The sequence below is a fragment of the Pteropus alecto genome, unplaced genomic scaffold (assembly GCF_000325575.1).
Source record: "Pteropus alecto unplaced genomic scaffold, ASM32557v1 scaffold135, whole genome shotgun sequence".
In the NCBI taxonomy this organism is placed as follows: Eukaryota; Metazoa; Chordata; class Mammalia; order Chiroptera; family Pteropodidae; genus Pteropus; species Pteropus alecto.
Genome location: NW_006438076.1, coordinates 1,709,987 through 1,726,946, shown reverse-complemented (window position 1 = coordinate 1,726,946; position 16,960 = coordinate 1,709,987).

Genomic DNA, 16,960 nt, shown 5'->3' with positions numbered 1-16,960 from the left:
GGTTTGACCAGAGAGAGACAAAACAATGACATAGATGATAGAGGCTCTGTTCACCCCTCTGGCAATCAAATCAAAGTTGTGACAGAAACAAGGAGCAAACAGCAAGGAAAAATTGCCTGGGATCTAGATAAACAAGCCATATAACTAGAGAGAAATCTTAGAAATCATTCTGCAATGGCAGAAGGTAGGATGGGGTGAGGACACGAGGCTGCCCGGTCCCTAGCAGCAGAATGTGACAGAGGCTGAGGCAGCGGCAGCAGCAGCTACAGATACCTCTTAAAGGGCCATGTCCACTAGAGGACTTCCACAGAGATGGAACTGCTCATTCTGAGCACCAGTGCTGGTTCGGCTGTGCAGGGACTTACAGGGGAGGGGGACACCGAGTTGTCAGAGTGAGGGCAGAAGTGAGATTCGCTCTGTACAAAAGTACCAGTAGTGTCCATTGTTCCTCTGTTGAACCCTCCCCACTCCCAGGGCGCAGACTCAGTACCACCATAGTGGAGATGTTATCAAACTGGATAACAGAGGTCGCTCCACCCAGAGGATTCCCTGAAACTCTGCCTCCCTCAACTCGCAGCCCCACCCAAGCCACATCTAGGTGTATCTTTGGAGAGTCAGGTGCTCCTTGCTGAGCAGGGCCTAGACTCACACTGGTGGCAGCTGGCCTCAGTTTCTGGCGTGGCCTCTTGAGGCAACTATAAGCACAACATCTGTGGATTACTAGCTGAATCTTAACAGGTGGCCCTGGAGGAGCACAAGTTTGGGATAAATTTGGCCTGCAGCTGAATCCCTCTCAGGACTGTGCCACTGGACACCTACTACACCAAGCCATACTAATAGGACCAGGAGACTTAGGAGCTTTGCTTAGTACACAGAAACAGACACAGAAAGGCAGCTAAACTGGGAAGACAAAGAAGCAGAAACAGTATGAGAGAACAGAACGAAGATCCAGAAATAATTGAGTCAAGCAACCTAATATATGCAAAGTTCAAAACAATAGTTATAAAGATGCTCAATGAACTTAGGGGAAGTGTAGATGAATTTCGTGAAAACTTCAATAAAGAGATAAAAAACACAAAAATGGAAATGGAAATTATAAAAGAGAACAAGTCAGAAATGAAAAACACATTATCTGAGAAGAAAAGTATACTAAATGGAATAAACAAAGTGAATAAAGGAGAGGATCAAATGACCGATATAGAAGATGGGAAAGCCAAAGACACTCAATCAGAATGGCAAAAACAAAGCCAAGACTATATAATAATAATTTAAGGAGCTTATGGGACACTGTTAAAGGTAAAAATATCCATCTCATTGGGTTAGTGGAAGGAAAACAAGATGTTGAACAACTATTTGAAGAAATAATGATGGAAAACTTCCCTAACCTGGTCAAGGAAATAGACATACAACCCTAGGAAACTCAGAGAATCCCAAAAACCAGGAACTCAAAGAGGCCCACACTAAGACACATCGTAATTAAAATGCCAAAGGTTAAATACAAAGAGAGTATCTTAAAAGCAGCAAGAGAAAAGCAGTTAGTTGCCTACAAGGGAGCACCCATAAGACTGGCAGCTGATTTCTCAAAAAAACAAAAAACAAACAAACAAACAAAAAACTATGCAGGACAAAAGAACTATGCAGGACAAAAGGACAGAAGGACTTGGCACGAAATATTTGACATGATGAAAACCCAGGATCTACAACCAAGAATATTTTATCCAGCAAAGCTATCATTTAGAGTTGAAGGACAGATAAAGAGCTTCCCAGACAAAAACAAGCTAAAGGAATTTATCATCTCCAAGCCAATATTACAAGAAATGTTGGAGGGACTTCTTTAAGAAAAAAAGCATATATCAAAAACATGAATAAAGAATGGTAATAACTACATTCCTATCAACAAGTACCTCAAATGAAAGAGTTAAGTGCTCCAACCAAAAAAGAAAGTGGTTGAATGGATAAGAAAACAAGACCCCTACATACGCTGACTACAAGACACTCCTTTCAGATTAAAAGACACACACAGACTAAAAGGAAGGGGATGGAAAAAGATATTGCCTTGATAGACCTAGAGGGTATTGCGCTGAATGAAATGGGTTGGATAGAGAAAGAAATATCTCATGGTTTCACATACATGTGGAATCTAAAGAACAAAATCAACAACAAGAACAACAAAAGCAGAAATAAACTCATAGATACAGAGAATATTTAGAAGGATACTAGATGGCAGGGGATTTGGGGGAAGAAAAGGCAAAAAGATTAAGAGGTATAGTTGCAGAATAGACATAGAGATGTAGAGTGTAGCATGAGGAAGATGGTTAATAATGTTGGAATAAATATGTAAGGGGGAAAGGGAGTACTAGATTTAGTGGAGTAATCATTTTGTGAGTTGTGTGAATCTCGGATCAATATATTATACAACTGAAATGTATATTATTGTAAACGTATAATATTGTAAACGTATATTATTGTAAGCAATTAATTGTCTATTGTATTTCAATAAAGACGAAAAAAAAAATGATTTGACCAAAGAATTAAAGAAGACTAAGGACAAAAAAAAAAAAAGCAAAACTAACCTTAACCTTAACTTCTTTGGGTGTGGGGGAGGGGGAGTTGTTGCATACGAAAGGGGTTCTAACAATAGAGTTCACCAAGACTCCACTGTAAAGAATGTTTGCATGGCCATAATAACCAAAGTTATGAATATGGAATTAACCAAATGATGAAATAGTGTTATGTTTTCAGGATGGGAAATGTGGAAGGAAGTTTTTACAGAACTACCGCAATAGGTGGCGTGTTAACAATGTCTAAATTTGATGAATAAAGAGATTTCAGTATAAACAAAATGGATACAAATATTAAGGTAAAAACAAGAAAATGACTTAAAAAGTTAAAATTAGTTTCCTATAGGACACAAACAATGGGTGAGAAGTGATAAGAACAGAGGATGGCTTGTTTATTGTTGCTATTGTTATTATAAGCCTTTAGCACATTTTCAGTTTTTTAAAAACTATGTCCACATGTTTACTTAGATATAAAAATAATTAACATTAAAGATAATAAATAAAGGAGAATGGATTAAGAAGTACAAATTGCCAGTATGGAAACAGTCACGGGGATGTAAAGTACAGCATAGGGGATACAATCAATAATATTGTAATAAGTATATATGATGTCAGATGGTGCTAGATTTATTGGGGTGATCACTTTGTAAGTTGTATAAATGTCTAATCACTATGTTATACACCTAAACTAATATAGGTTACATGTTAAATGCAATTGAATTTTTTTAATTAAAAAATACAAAAAGATAATAGAAAACAAACATACTAATAATACATTATGTGGTTTACCTATGAAAGGTTCATACACCACAAATGCTCACTCCATGACATATCAGTTGAAAAACAAGTGGCATTGTTTTATATTTATTCATAGTAATCCAGAGTGTTTCTTCAGGATTCAGATGGATGTAGTTTCATAAGATCACTCCAGCTAATGAACTAGTAGTATATCTTCAATGGTCATCTGAAAAAACATATCTGTTATCTTATAAATGGTGAGACTGTCAGGTGATATGTAAGTATTAATAAATCTTTGTACTTCTGATCATTCATTTATCTAATCTGTTTAATAATTAATTTGAGCACTTCTAGATAGTAATGGTAAGCCCCTTTCTTGAATATATATTGTGCATGAAATTGTATATAATTACCATAGACACTCCTATGCCCGATAGGCACAAAATTTTGATAGAATCTACTCATTCTCTCTGAAACCTGTATTTAATCATGGAAACTCTATTTTGTTCTCAATAATTAGATAATTAGACTCAGTAAGTGGTATATCAGATAAGAATAAGATTTCTAATTGTGTTTACAATGAAATGTATGAGCTAATAAATAAAATGTGAAAATAGTCTATTAAAATGATTAAAGACTTTTAGAATAGAATATGCTATACCAGGTACATTAGAATGTATTTGTACATATAAACATCTCTATATGTATTGTGTTAAAGCCAATTTTTGGGATTCAAACCAATGACCAATGACCTAGTAAAATGTAAACATTAAAATAAATTAAGGACAAAAAAAAACAAAAGATTAACTGATGCAAGCTTTAAGATGTAGCATTTTCTCCACTCTGATCTTTTGAAGTTCATGCAGACCATACTTTTATGCATTGCTTTTTGATACTGCATCAGACAACTTAAGGAGACATTTAAGGGATGATTTTTTCTTTTATCCTTTGGTGGACCTGCCTACCAGGAGACAGGGGCAAGTCATAGCCAATATGGAGAATTTCTGTTTCCACATATGGTTACCTAGAAAGAAGCATGGCCTTTTCTTTCCTAAGAGTTTGAATCTTGTTTCAAGGTCATGCTATCCTCAGGGATATGGTGTTCCAGATTTGAAAGCCTGGGATTTGATGTGTTTGCAGGCTAAATAAATCAGCTAGAGTGGTTATCACCTGGGCATTGAGTTTATTCATTGATTAACTAACTTTATATAACTTACCTGGAAAACAACAAGTGTCTTAATAACACTGAAAATATATATATATATTTTTGTATTTGGCAGCATCTATTGGTGCCATTGCAGGAATATTCCATTGAAAGACTGAATATCATCTGTAAATGTATTCATACTACATATGTTTACACACATGTTAAAAAAGAGTATGAAGATTATTGTCAAAGGACTTGAGCTTGAATCTTGATTCTACTGTTTGTTGACTATATGACCTTAGACAAATCATTAAATTTCTAAGTAGCTATAAGGATACTGGTTTACCTACATGGCATAAGAATTGAAAGTTTTTAAAGACAGAATATATTTTAGAGCATTTATAAAGTATAAGTGCTCTAAATTTATAAAGTATAAATTTATAAAGTATAACTGTTAAATGTTAATTATTTTTCATCTTTCACTGGTTAGCTCTTTTTCAACTGTAGTTTACCTTCTTTTCTTTGCAGTAAGAATCTGTATTCTTTACAGCTCTCCCCAAAGGCTCATTACTGTTGGAGGCTATGTTAATGTAATTCTAGCTTTGGGACTTCCAGCAACGTTTTCTATTTCCCATTTGTCTTTTCACATATTTTCTTAAGTTACATGTTTTCCTTTCCTTCTGATGGACTTATTTTCCTTTATATCTTGTCTCCCATTCACTGCTAAAATTACTCACTATTCCATCTAGATCTTTGACATGTTTGTCTTATTTCCGCCCTACATCTCCCCAGCAGTACAATGAACAGACAGTTTGAAAAGCTAACTTGTAAAGAAATGGCTTGTGTTTGGTTAAAGTTTTGCAGTGTGGTACTTAAAAAGAGCTCTACATCTCTCCTGGGGGCTCTAAAATGTCTAACATGCTCCACTCATGTATCATTGACCCAATGCTCACTCCCAGAGGTCCCCCAAAACTGCCCTTTGCTCTAAAGGGGCTCACATTCTTTTTGAGCTTTGTCTCCTGATTCCAGTTTATCTAATATTCCTTGCACTGGATAGTTCTCTTAACTACCTGTCTCAAATATCAGTGCTAAAGCTTCTAAAAGTCACCTTTTTGGCTCTTTCAGCTCCTGGTCACCTTTCACAGACTATCAAACTCTAACTCCAGTTTATAATAGAATAAAAGCCCTGACATTGGGCCTCTTTAATAGCAGCACCCTATTCTCACGCACAAGTAAACACACATGTATGCACACGCAAAGTGAATAAAATTTATGTAAAATTTATGTAAAATTACCAAATTTAACAAGTAAATAGACTAAGGAACCTAGAAAATTCTCTATTCTAGCCCCTAAGTTACCATGCAAATTTATGAGATCAGTAAGAATTCATATGGCTAATGTCCACCTGGAGAGATTTTACAGCCACTTTAATAATCGGTTCCAATGTTTAACAACTTTCATTCCTTAGAAATTTCTTTTCTTTTTTTTAAGAAAAAAGTCAACCTGCAGAGTGTGTGAATAGTTCATTTGCTTTTGTATTTACATACTTTTTCATTTGGTTAGATTTTCCTGGTTTTGACTTTTCAGCATTTTCAGCTTTAGTTTTTCTTGCATTAATGATAAATAAATGTGTGTGGTAATATACTAAAAAACAACAATAATAAGAAACTAGGAACTCTTACTCCTAAAGAGAGTTTCCAATACTGGAAGGTTAGCCAGAGATATTTCCCCCATTATGAAGATAAAATATTTAGTGAGGAAACTTTTGAACTTAGTACTGAGTTGGCCAATAGCCACACATGACTGCTCACATTTTACTTTTTTTTCACTCTATTTTTCACTTTTTTCACCTACTTAGGGTATGCAATACTGTATGCAAAACATTTTCATGCACCAGGAAAAGCTTTAAGAATGGAAATACAAATACTAATGAGAAACAGGAGAAATTGGTCTGCCAGGCCTACTTCATCTGTGCCTTATTTTTTAGATGAAGCACTAAGAAACAAAAGTTGTTTGTCATGGGAAAAGGGACTCAGATGTTCCACCATGATACTAGCCAAAAGCCATATTATAGGGTACCCATCTCAGGGATAGAAACAGACATTAATTATCCTAGATATTTAAGACACTCAGCCTCTAAACATCTCCCAAATAAATTTCTTTGATTATCCTGTTTTTCTTGCATTAATGGAGGACTTCCTGATTAAAAGACAGATACCTCTACCCCAGTGTATCAGACACTTTGAAAACCATGGCAGATTCCTCCCATCAAGGGAACTGATTGTGTAGGAATAGGTAGTAAACTTGCATAGATAAAACTCTTCTATGAGCTAATCCACCAAGCATTTCTGCTCTTACTACTCTCTGCCTATACTTTTGACATGATTCAAGCAGTCTATCCAAAATGGGATGTTCTGAATACTCACCTACATGTTCATTGGAGGCATAGCTGCTGTTCTGCTTTTTTATTCAAGAAAAAAATTCAAACTTCTCAATTTCTTTGAGAAAATCAACAATGGATGGAGAAATTTAGGACATGCTTTGTGACATGTACATGATGAGAAGGTTTTGACTGACCTTTTGATGATGACTTAACTGAGTCAAATCACGAACACAGTTTTCACAGGAGCACAAGAATTTATTCACTAAATGAAAGTCAGTTTAGTCTTATCAATTCTTGATTATCTTGTGGTAGCCTTTCTATATTGTAGATTATAATAAAATTTTAATACTAAACTACATTTCTTCTTGACATCCAATCAGCATGTCTTCTTGGGAACACAAATTTATTTTAATATTTGGCTAATAAATGAAATAAATGAAAGGGGAAAGAAACTGAAAAGATATCATTATACTTCAAAGCCAAATATAAATGACGTTAGGCTCTCTCTGCATCCCTGTTCCTTTTTGTTAGGATAGAATATCAAATATTGCCATCAACTTCGGGGGAAAGTTGAAAATGATATAAAAATATGTTTCTGCCTAGAGCTTCCTGGCTAATTCAGCACCACAGAATTGGAAATAGCTGTAGTATAAATTCCTGTGGATGGAAATGTGTGACAGTTATTAAACTAGCAAAAAACTTCCCTATAGCCAGCCCCTGTGAAAGAACCCAGCATGACAAACAAGAAAGACTAGAATAAAAATATATATTTCTATATATATTTCTGGTTCTGGTGTCATTATAAACTACACATTCCTTTTCATCATACTTTATATTATTACCACCAAAAAGACTTATTAAGAAATTAGACCAATAACTAATAGAGCAATATTTTTCAGTGTTAACAAGATGACTGTGGGAGGCCACCTAGGAAGATCAGGTGCTGCAGGTGTAAAAAATAAAAAATAAAGGATTATAAACTGACAAGTTCCTTGCAATCTGTAAGGTCAATCGAGAGTTGCCCCGCCTAAAAAAATTAAAAAATAAAATAAATAAATAATTTTTAAAAATGACTGTGTGCATATATCGGTGTGTGTTTGTGCATGTGTGTCTGGTGTTTTAATATAAATTTTTGTAATTAATTAATTTATATTTTATAATGATATTGGTTAACGATATACAATAAGTTTCAGCTGTGCACTTTAACAGTAAGGCATATATATAAGTGAACACTATATGTTCACTTCCCATACTTAGATTTCTTTTTGTCACCATATATTTGACCCCCTTTACCCTGTCTACCTCCCCACTTCCCCACATCCTACCGTCTAGTAACCACTAGTGTATAGTCCATGGCCATGAGGCTCTGTTTGTTTGTCCTGTTCATTTGTTGCTTTTAGGTTTATATCCCACACATAAGTGATATTATGTGATTTTTGACTTTGTGTCTGGCTTATTTCACTTAGCATGATTAACCTGAAGTCCATCCACGTTGTTGCAAATGGCAGTATTTCATCTCTTCTTATGGCTGAGTAATATTCCATTGTATATATGTACCACTGCTTCTTTAGCCAATCATCTATCATAGGACACATGATTTGGTTGCTTCCTTGTCCTGGACAACGTGAATAATGCTGCTATGAACATCGGTGTGCAAATATCTTTTTGGATATGGGTTTTCAAGTTTTCAGGGTAAATACCCAGTAGAGGGATTGCTGGATCATATGGTAGATCAATTCTGAGTTTTTCGAGGAACCTCCATACTGTTTTCCATAGTGGCTGTACCAATTTGCAGTCCCAATAGCAGTGTATGAGGATTCCTTTTTCTCCGCATCCTCTCCAGCAATTATTACTTGTCCTGTTGATTATAGCTATTCTAACAGGTGTGAGATGGTATCTCATTGTGATTTTGACTTGCATTTTCCTCCTAGCTAGCGATGTTGAGCATCTTTTCAAATATTTGTTGGCCATTTGTATGTCCTCTAGGGAGAAGTGTCTGTTGAGGTCCTCTGCCCATTTTTTGATTGGATCATTTGTTTGTTGTTGTTGTTATTGAGTCATATGAGTTCTTTGTATATTTTGGATTTTAGGCCCTTATCGGAGGCATTCCTTGTAAATCTATTTTCCCATTCCGGTGGTTGTCTCTTTACCTTGCTGATGATTTCTTTTGCTCAGAAGAAGCTTTTTAGTTTGATGTAGTCCCATTCATTTATTTTAGCTTTTACTTCTCTTGCTTTTGAGGTCAATTCATAAAATCCTCTTCAAGTCCGTGAATTTAGTTCCCATGTTTTCTTCTGTGCATTTTATGTTTCAGGTCTTATATTCAGGTCCTTAATCCGTTTTGAGTTAATTTTGTTGTGTGGTGATAGACAACAGTCTAGTTTCATTCTTTTGCAGGTGGCTTTCCAGTTTTCCCAGCACCATCTGTTGAAGATGTTTTCTTCATTTCCTGTAGTTTTCTTTTTTCTTCACTGTATGTTTTTGGCTTTTTGTCCAAAATTATTTGCCAATATAAATATGGGTTTACTTCTGGACTCTCGATTCTGTTCCACTGGTCCGTGTGTCTGTTTTGCTGCCAATATCATGCCGTTTTGATTACTGTCACTTTGTAGTATAATTTCAAGTCAAACGGAGTGATGTCTCCAGGCTCATTCTTTTTTCTCAGAATGGCTTTGGCAGTATGGGGACTTTTGTGCCTCTATACAAATCTGATGACTTTTTGTCCTATTTCTTTAAATAATGCCAATGAGATTTTGATGGGGATTCCATTACATCTGCATAATGCTTTAGATAAGATGGTCGTTTTAACTATGATGATCTTTCTGATCCAAGAACACAGAATATCTTTCCATTACTTTGTATCTTCTTCGATTCTTTTAATAGGGTCTTGTAGTTTTCATTATATAGGTCCTTCACATGTATCATTAAATTTATTTCTAGGTATTTTATTCTTTTTTGTTGCTAGTGCAAATGGAATTATTTTATCCACTTCTTTTTCTGACACTTCATTAGCGTATAGGAGTGCTATGAATTTTTGTACGTTGATTTTGTCTCCAGAAACTTGAATGTATTTGCTTATTATTTCTAGTAGTGCTCTTGTGGAGCATTTAGAGTTTTCTATATAGAGAATCATGTCATCCTCAAAGTGACAGTTTGACTTCTTCATTTCTTATTTGGATGCCTTTTATATTTTTCTCTTCCCTGATTGCACTCGCTAGGACCGCCAATGTTATATTGAATTACAGTGGCAGTAATGGACAGCCTTGCCTTGTTCCTGATCTTAGAGAAAAGATTTTTAGTTTTCACCATTAAATATAATGTTGGCTGAGGGTTTGTCATATATGGCTTTTATTATGTTAAGGTACTTTCCTTCTATACTGATTTTGTGAAGTGTTTTGATCACAAATGATGCTGTATCTTGTCGAAGGCTTTTTCTTCATCTATTGATATGATCATATGAATCTTATTTTTTAATTTGTTTATGTGGTGTATCACATTAATTGATTTGCATGTGTTGAACCATACCCGTGCCCTTAGGATGAAGCCCACTTGATCGTGGTATATAATCTTTTCAATATGTCTCTGTATTCAGTTCGCTAGTATCTTATTTAAGATTTTTGCATCTATGTTCATGAGAGATATTGGTCTGTAGTTTTCTTTTTTTGTGTTATCTTTACCAGGTTTTGGTATCAGGGTAATATTGGCCTTATAAAATAAGTTGGGAAGTATTGCCTCCTTTTCGATTTGTTGGAAGACTTTGAGGAAAATAGGCATTAAATCTTCTTTGAATGTTTGGTAGAATTCACTGGCGAAGCCATCTGGTTCTGCCCTTTTACTTTTTGGTAGGTTTTTGATGATTGTTTCAATTTCCATACTGCTGATTGGTCTATTTAGATTTTCCAGTTCTTGGTTCAGTCTAGGAAGGTTTTATTTTTCTACATACTGGTCCATTTCTCCTAGGTTATTAAATTTGGTGTTATATACTTTTGCATAGTATTCTTGTATGATCGTTTGTATTTCTGCAATGTCTGTCGTAATTTCTCCTCTTTCATCCTTGATTTTATTTGTGTCCTTTCTCTTTTTTCTTTAGTGAGTTTAGCCAGGAGTTTAACAATTTTATCAACCTTCTCGAAGAACCAGCTCTTTGTCGCATTTATTTTTTCTCTTTTTTTTTGTATTTGTTTTATTTTCTATTTCATTTATTTTTGCTCTAATTTTGATTATTTCTTATCTTCTCCTGACTTTAAGCTTCATTTGTTCTTCCTTTTCTAGTTTTTTTATGATGAAGCATAGTTTGTTAATTTGGGCTCATCTTGTTTTTGGAGATAGGCCTGTAGTGATTGCTTTTGATTGTGGAGATAGGCTTTTGATTGCTTTTGCCATGTCCCCAAATTTTTGATATGTTGTACTATTATTATCATTTGTTTCTATGTATCTCTTGATCTGTCTTTTTATTTCTTCTCTGACCCAGTTATTCTTCAGTAGCATATTGTTTAATCTTCATGTATTTGTGGTTCTTTCCTCTTTCTTTTTGCAGTTGATCTGTAGTTTCAAAGTATGATGATTAGAGAATATGATTGGTATGATTTCAAACCTCTTATATTTGTTGAGGCTATCTCTGTGTCCCAGTATGTGGTCGATTCTTGAGAATGTTTCATATGCAGTAGTAGAGAAGAATTTATAAGCAGCTGTTTTGGGATGAAGACTCTGTAATTGTCAATTTTGTCTAGTTGGTCTAATGTGTCATTTAAGGATGTTATTTTCTTATTGATTTTCTGTTTGGATCTGTCCGTATCCGACAGTGGGGTATTTAGGTTCCCTATTACAATAGTGTTTGGTCTTTTTTTCCCTGTAGTTCTGTTAGTAATTGTTTTATATATATTGAGGCTCCCTGTTTGGGAGCATAGATATTAATAAGTGTTATGTTGTCTCAGTGCATGATTCCCTTTATCATTATAAAGTGTCTCGGTATCTTTATTTACCTTTTTTATTTTGAAGTCTATTTCTTCCAATATTAGTACCACTACTCCTGCTTTTCTCTGAATGCCATTTGCTCGAAATATCATTTTTCACCCTTTCACTTTTTGTGTATATTTTTCTTTGGAGCTGAGATGTGTCTCCTGGGGGCAGCATATGGTTAGGTTTTGTTTTTTGATTCATTCTGCCACTCTGTGCCTTTTTATTGGTGAGTTCAGTCCATTTACATTTAGGATGATTATTGAAATATGAGGTCTTCTTATAGCCATTTTATCTTTTGCTTTCTGGTAGCTTGGTGTTTCCATTGCTTTCTTGTCCTTGTGTTTCTGTTTTCTTTATTTTATTTGCCTTTTGTGGGTTTTGCCTCTGGTCCTTCTTGTTTTATGTTATGTACTTCAGTTCTAAATCTTTGGTGTGTGTATATATATATATACTTTATCCATTTTCTTCTGTGCGTGCCTTAGCTCCATTCCCCTTGTGAATTCGAATCTTTGAATCTTCCCCTTTTCAGTCATTATTGTTTCAATTTGTCCTTATGTATGCTGAATGTTCATTACTATCTTACTATAGCAATTCTCTTATTGTTTAAGCTTATAATGCCCTGTTCTTAGTAAGGGTTTCACTCCTCTGCTTCTATTTGTCTGATAGTTACCTTACTCCTAATTATGTATTTTTTTGTTGTTATTTTGTTTTAGGTGAGCTGTCCTTCTTCAGTATTTCTTGTAGTACGGGCCTCATAGTGGAGAATTCCCTCAATTTTTGTATGTCTGGAAAGGTCTTTATTTCTCCTTCATATTTAAACGAGAGCTTAGCTGGATACATTATTCTTGGTTGGTATTTCATTTCACTTAATATTTTCAATATTTCATTCTATTGCTTTCTGGCTTGCAAGGTATATGCTAAGAAGTCCAATGCTAATCTAAAGAGTTTTCCTTTATATGTTACCATTTTCTTCTCCCTGGCTACTCCAAGAATTTTATCTTTGTCATTGATTTTTGGTAATTTTAATACAATGTGTCTTGATGAAGGCCTTTTTGGGTTGAGATAATTGGGTGTTCTATTGACTTCTTGAATTCCAAGCTCTAGCTCATTCCTTAGATTTGGGAAATTCTCATCAACTATTTGTTTGAAAATGCTTTCTAATCTCTGCTCCTTTTCCTTCCCTTCGAGAATGTCCATTATTCTTATGTTTCTTCTCCTGATGGTATCAGCTAATTCTTGTATTTCTGCTTCATTATTTTTCATTCTTTGGTTTATCTCTTCTTTCTTCTGATTTATTTCTAGATTTCTGTCCTTAATATCACTGATCCTTTCCTTCATTTGGTTGACTCTATTTCCCAACCTTGCTATTTCATTTTTCAACTCTTGCAGTGTTTTTTGTTTGTTTATTTATTTGTTTTTTTTTTTAATTTCCAGAAGATCTATTCTGTTTCCTCCCCAACCCCCCGAGAGTTTCAATCTTCTTGCTCTGCTCATCTAGTTGTTTTTTTAATTCCTGATATTGTTGCTGTGACTTGATTTGGAACTCACTGAGTTTTTCATAAATTCTCTCATTTAAGTCACATATTTCTGTGTCTGTAAGCTTATTTTCTGGAGATTTTTCTCCTTTTTTGTGAGATGCCTTGTCACCTTGGTTGTTTATGGTGTTTAACAGACTATTGCTCTGCCTCGGCATTAATGGAAGTGTACTTTGCCTTTTTTTTCCAGAAAGAAGATCTGTTATACAAAGATCTCTCTTTAGCCTGCAGCAAAGAAGGTGTTTTTCTTTTGGTTTCCATAGGTGGTGTGTAAGCCTCTTGGATCCATCTTTATATAAAGCTTTGATAATGCCTTTTATTTTTCTTGTAGATATTTAATCATGCTCGTTACTCTGAGTTTCAGTCCCTGTCAGTGTTAACAACAGTTTTAGCAGCATTTGCTCATATTCTCCTGGGCTCTGCGGTGATTAGTCTCATAGGGTGTGGGGGGAGGGGCCTCTGGGTTGAATGTTGGGGGCTGCAGCTCAGCTTCCATTTTGCAACTGCGGCTGGTAAAAATCAACTGTTGTTTCTCTGCCTTCCCGCTTCTCTGCTTTCTGTTCTGATAACTGAGCCCTGCTGCCGGCCGTGTGGAGCTTATAGCACTCCCAGGCAGGGCTATTCAGGCAACTTGACGTACCTTCTCCACTCCCCCTCCCCCTACATTAAGCTCCTAGGCTGTGAGGGGCAGCTTCTTTATTTCTCCCGGGTAGCTGCCTGACTTCTACTGTTCTGACCTGTGGTAACTCTTATGTGCAGATCCTATGCTCAGACATGCTGGTGTGCAGTTTGGGTGTTTTTGTTGAGTTTTAGATATTCAGCTTGTTGTTGTTTCAAGTGGAGACATCTGAGGACGTCTCTCACCCCGCCTTGTTTCTCCATACCTCCTCAACTTGTAAAAATTGTGCTGGAAGAACTTTATAAAATATGGACATTATTTCCTTCACTAAAATTTGGGAGAATTTACTAGTGAACCCAGGTGGGATTGAAATTTTCCTAATAGGAAGGTATTTAATTTGGGATCGATTTCTATAAAACATATAAAAATATTCAAATTTTCTATATCTTATGTCAATATTGGCAAGTTACTCTTTATAAGAAATTTACTCATTTCTTTTAAATTTTAAAATTTATGGACACAGATTCAGATTATCTTATTTACTTGTAATGTCTATAGATCAATAGTGATTCTGATAATGGCGATATATGTTTTATCAGTTTCTTGTTTAATCTAAGTGTTGTATTATCTTTATTGATCTTTTCAAATAATTTACTTTTAACTTTCTTAATGTTTTCTATTTTATGTATTTTTATTTAATAATTTTTGCCCTATCTTTATTATTTCCTTTCTTCTTTTATTTACTCTTCTACTTCTACTTTCTTTACATGATGCCTACATTATCAATTTTCAGTCTTCTTTATTGTCTAATATGTACATTTAAGGCTGTAAATTTCTCTCTAAGAACAGCTTTAGCTGCATTCTGAAAATTTTGCTATATTTAATTTTCATTATCATTCAATTAAGAATACATTCTAATTTTCATTATAATATGAAAATGTATTTCTTAATTTCCAAGCATTGGGGGATTTTCTGATGAGCTTTTTGCTAATGATTTCTAGCTTAATTCCACTTTGATATGAGAATGTACTTTGTATGACTTCAATTCTTCGGATGAGCTTTATGGTTTCCTATACAGACTATTTTGGAGCACATCTTGTATGTGTTTGAAAATATGGATTCTCTTGTTGTTGGTTGCAGTGTTCTTATGTCAATTAGGGTAATTAACTGTACATGCAAATCTCATTTATGTATTTTGACTTTTATATTTGATTTTTACCTGTTACTTAGAGAAATGTGTTTAAAACTCCAGCTATGATATTTTGATGATTTCTCCTTTCTGTGCATTCGCTGTTGTTTTATTCATTTTCTGTCTACATTATTAGATATAGACAAGTTCAGAATTGTTATATTTTCCTGTGGAGTGGGCTTTTTATTGTTATGAAATGTATTTCTTTGTTTAGTGCTTCTTTCTTTATAGTCTATGCAAATGCTTTAGGACATTTTATTTCTCTTTTGACTTTCATGTTATGCTTTCGTGTGTGTGTGTGTGTGTGTGTGCTCTTTTATAAATGTCTTAATTCTTACGTATGCTAAACCTCACAAGACATTTTTTATACGGTTTTAAACAGTTAATAGCTATTTAATTTTACCCAATATTTACCACTTTCCTTTCATTAATGCTATCTGAGATAATTTTTCTTTTGCTTGAAAATCTTTTTAATAATTTATTTCTCTGTAGATATGCTGATGAGGAAATTGTCAAGTTTTTAATTTTTTAGAAAGTCTTTATTTTGCCTTTATTTTTGAACTTTATTTTCAGTGGGTATAGAATTCCAGGTTGAGAGTTATATTTTTTTAGCATTTATAATATTATTACGTTTTCTTCTGATTTTTTCTTTTAAATAAAAAAAGTAGCTGTTAGTCTTATATTTTCTTCTCTGAAGGTAATATAACCTTTTCTTCTGGCTGTTTTTAAATTTTTTCTCTTTTCCCTTGGTTTTCAGAAGTTTTGCTATGATATGCTTACATGTGGTAGTCTTTGTAGTTAACACCTCTGGTGCTTTACAAATCTTCTTTAATCTGTTGCTTCATATTTTAAAAATCAGATTTTTAAAAAGTTTTGTTCAGAATCTCTTAAATATTGCTTCCTCTCCCCCATTTTCCTCTCTCCTTTCATTCTGATAATCAAATTACATGTGTTAGACTTTTTCGCATTGTCTCCTTTGACTCTGATGCTCTTTTCTGTATTTACTACTTTTCATTTTTTTTCTATCCTTTTATTATTTCTAAAACATAACATAATTTTTCTATTATCTCTCTAAAGAATATTATAGAATGTTTTTTGGTAATTTTCTTCTGATTCATGTTTGATCTCTCTTATCTTCAAATTTTTTTTACTTATTTGTTTCTTATTTGCTTATCTTGTCTTTTTTTTTCTTGTTATAAACTTTTATTAGCAAACTAGTAATTTTTGGTGGATAGATAGATGATAGATATAGCTGGCTAGCTAGATAGATGATAGATTTTTTAAATGAGACATTAAAATGTAAATTAGAAACAGAAGACATAGGGCTATGTCTTGTGAATTTGTGAGCATCATCACATAGTATAATTGAGTGTCCAACCTTTTTGTTTTTTAATCAAAGATTCTCACATATCAGTATCCATAGCTCACTTCTTAGAGATTTTCAGATTTTCAGACAATAACTGCTTGCTTCTCTTGCTTAGGGAGGATATACAAACTTTGTGATTAGCATTTTGAACTGGTTGAGGAAAGGGACCAAAATTAATTCCAATTATAATATAATTTTAATTTAATGACTTTTCTTTTCAGAACTGCGTGCCTGCCTTCTTCTGTCTTTACTGTCCATAGACCCAAAGTCATTCTCTCTTAATTCCCAACTCCTATATGATTGATACAGAAGTAGTTTCTCTTTGCTGTATGAAGACAGGGACCAGGGAGCTTTGAAGCACCTTCTATAGATTTTTAAGTAAGCCACCCTTCCACTACTACTTTGTCTCATCCTCACTTTCCTTGGTAAACTTAGTTCATCTAATTCTTGATTTCATAAGGGG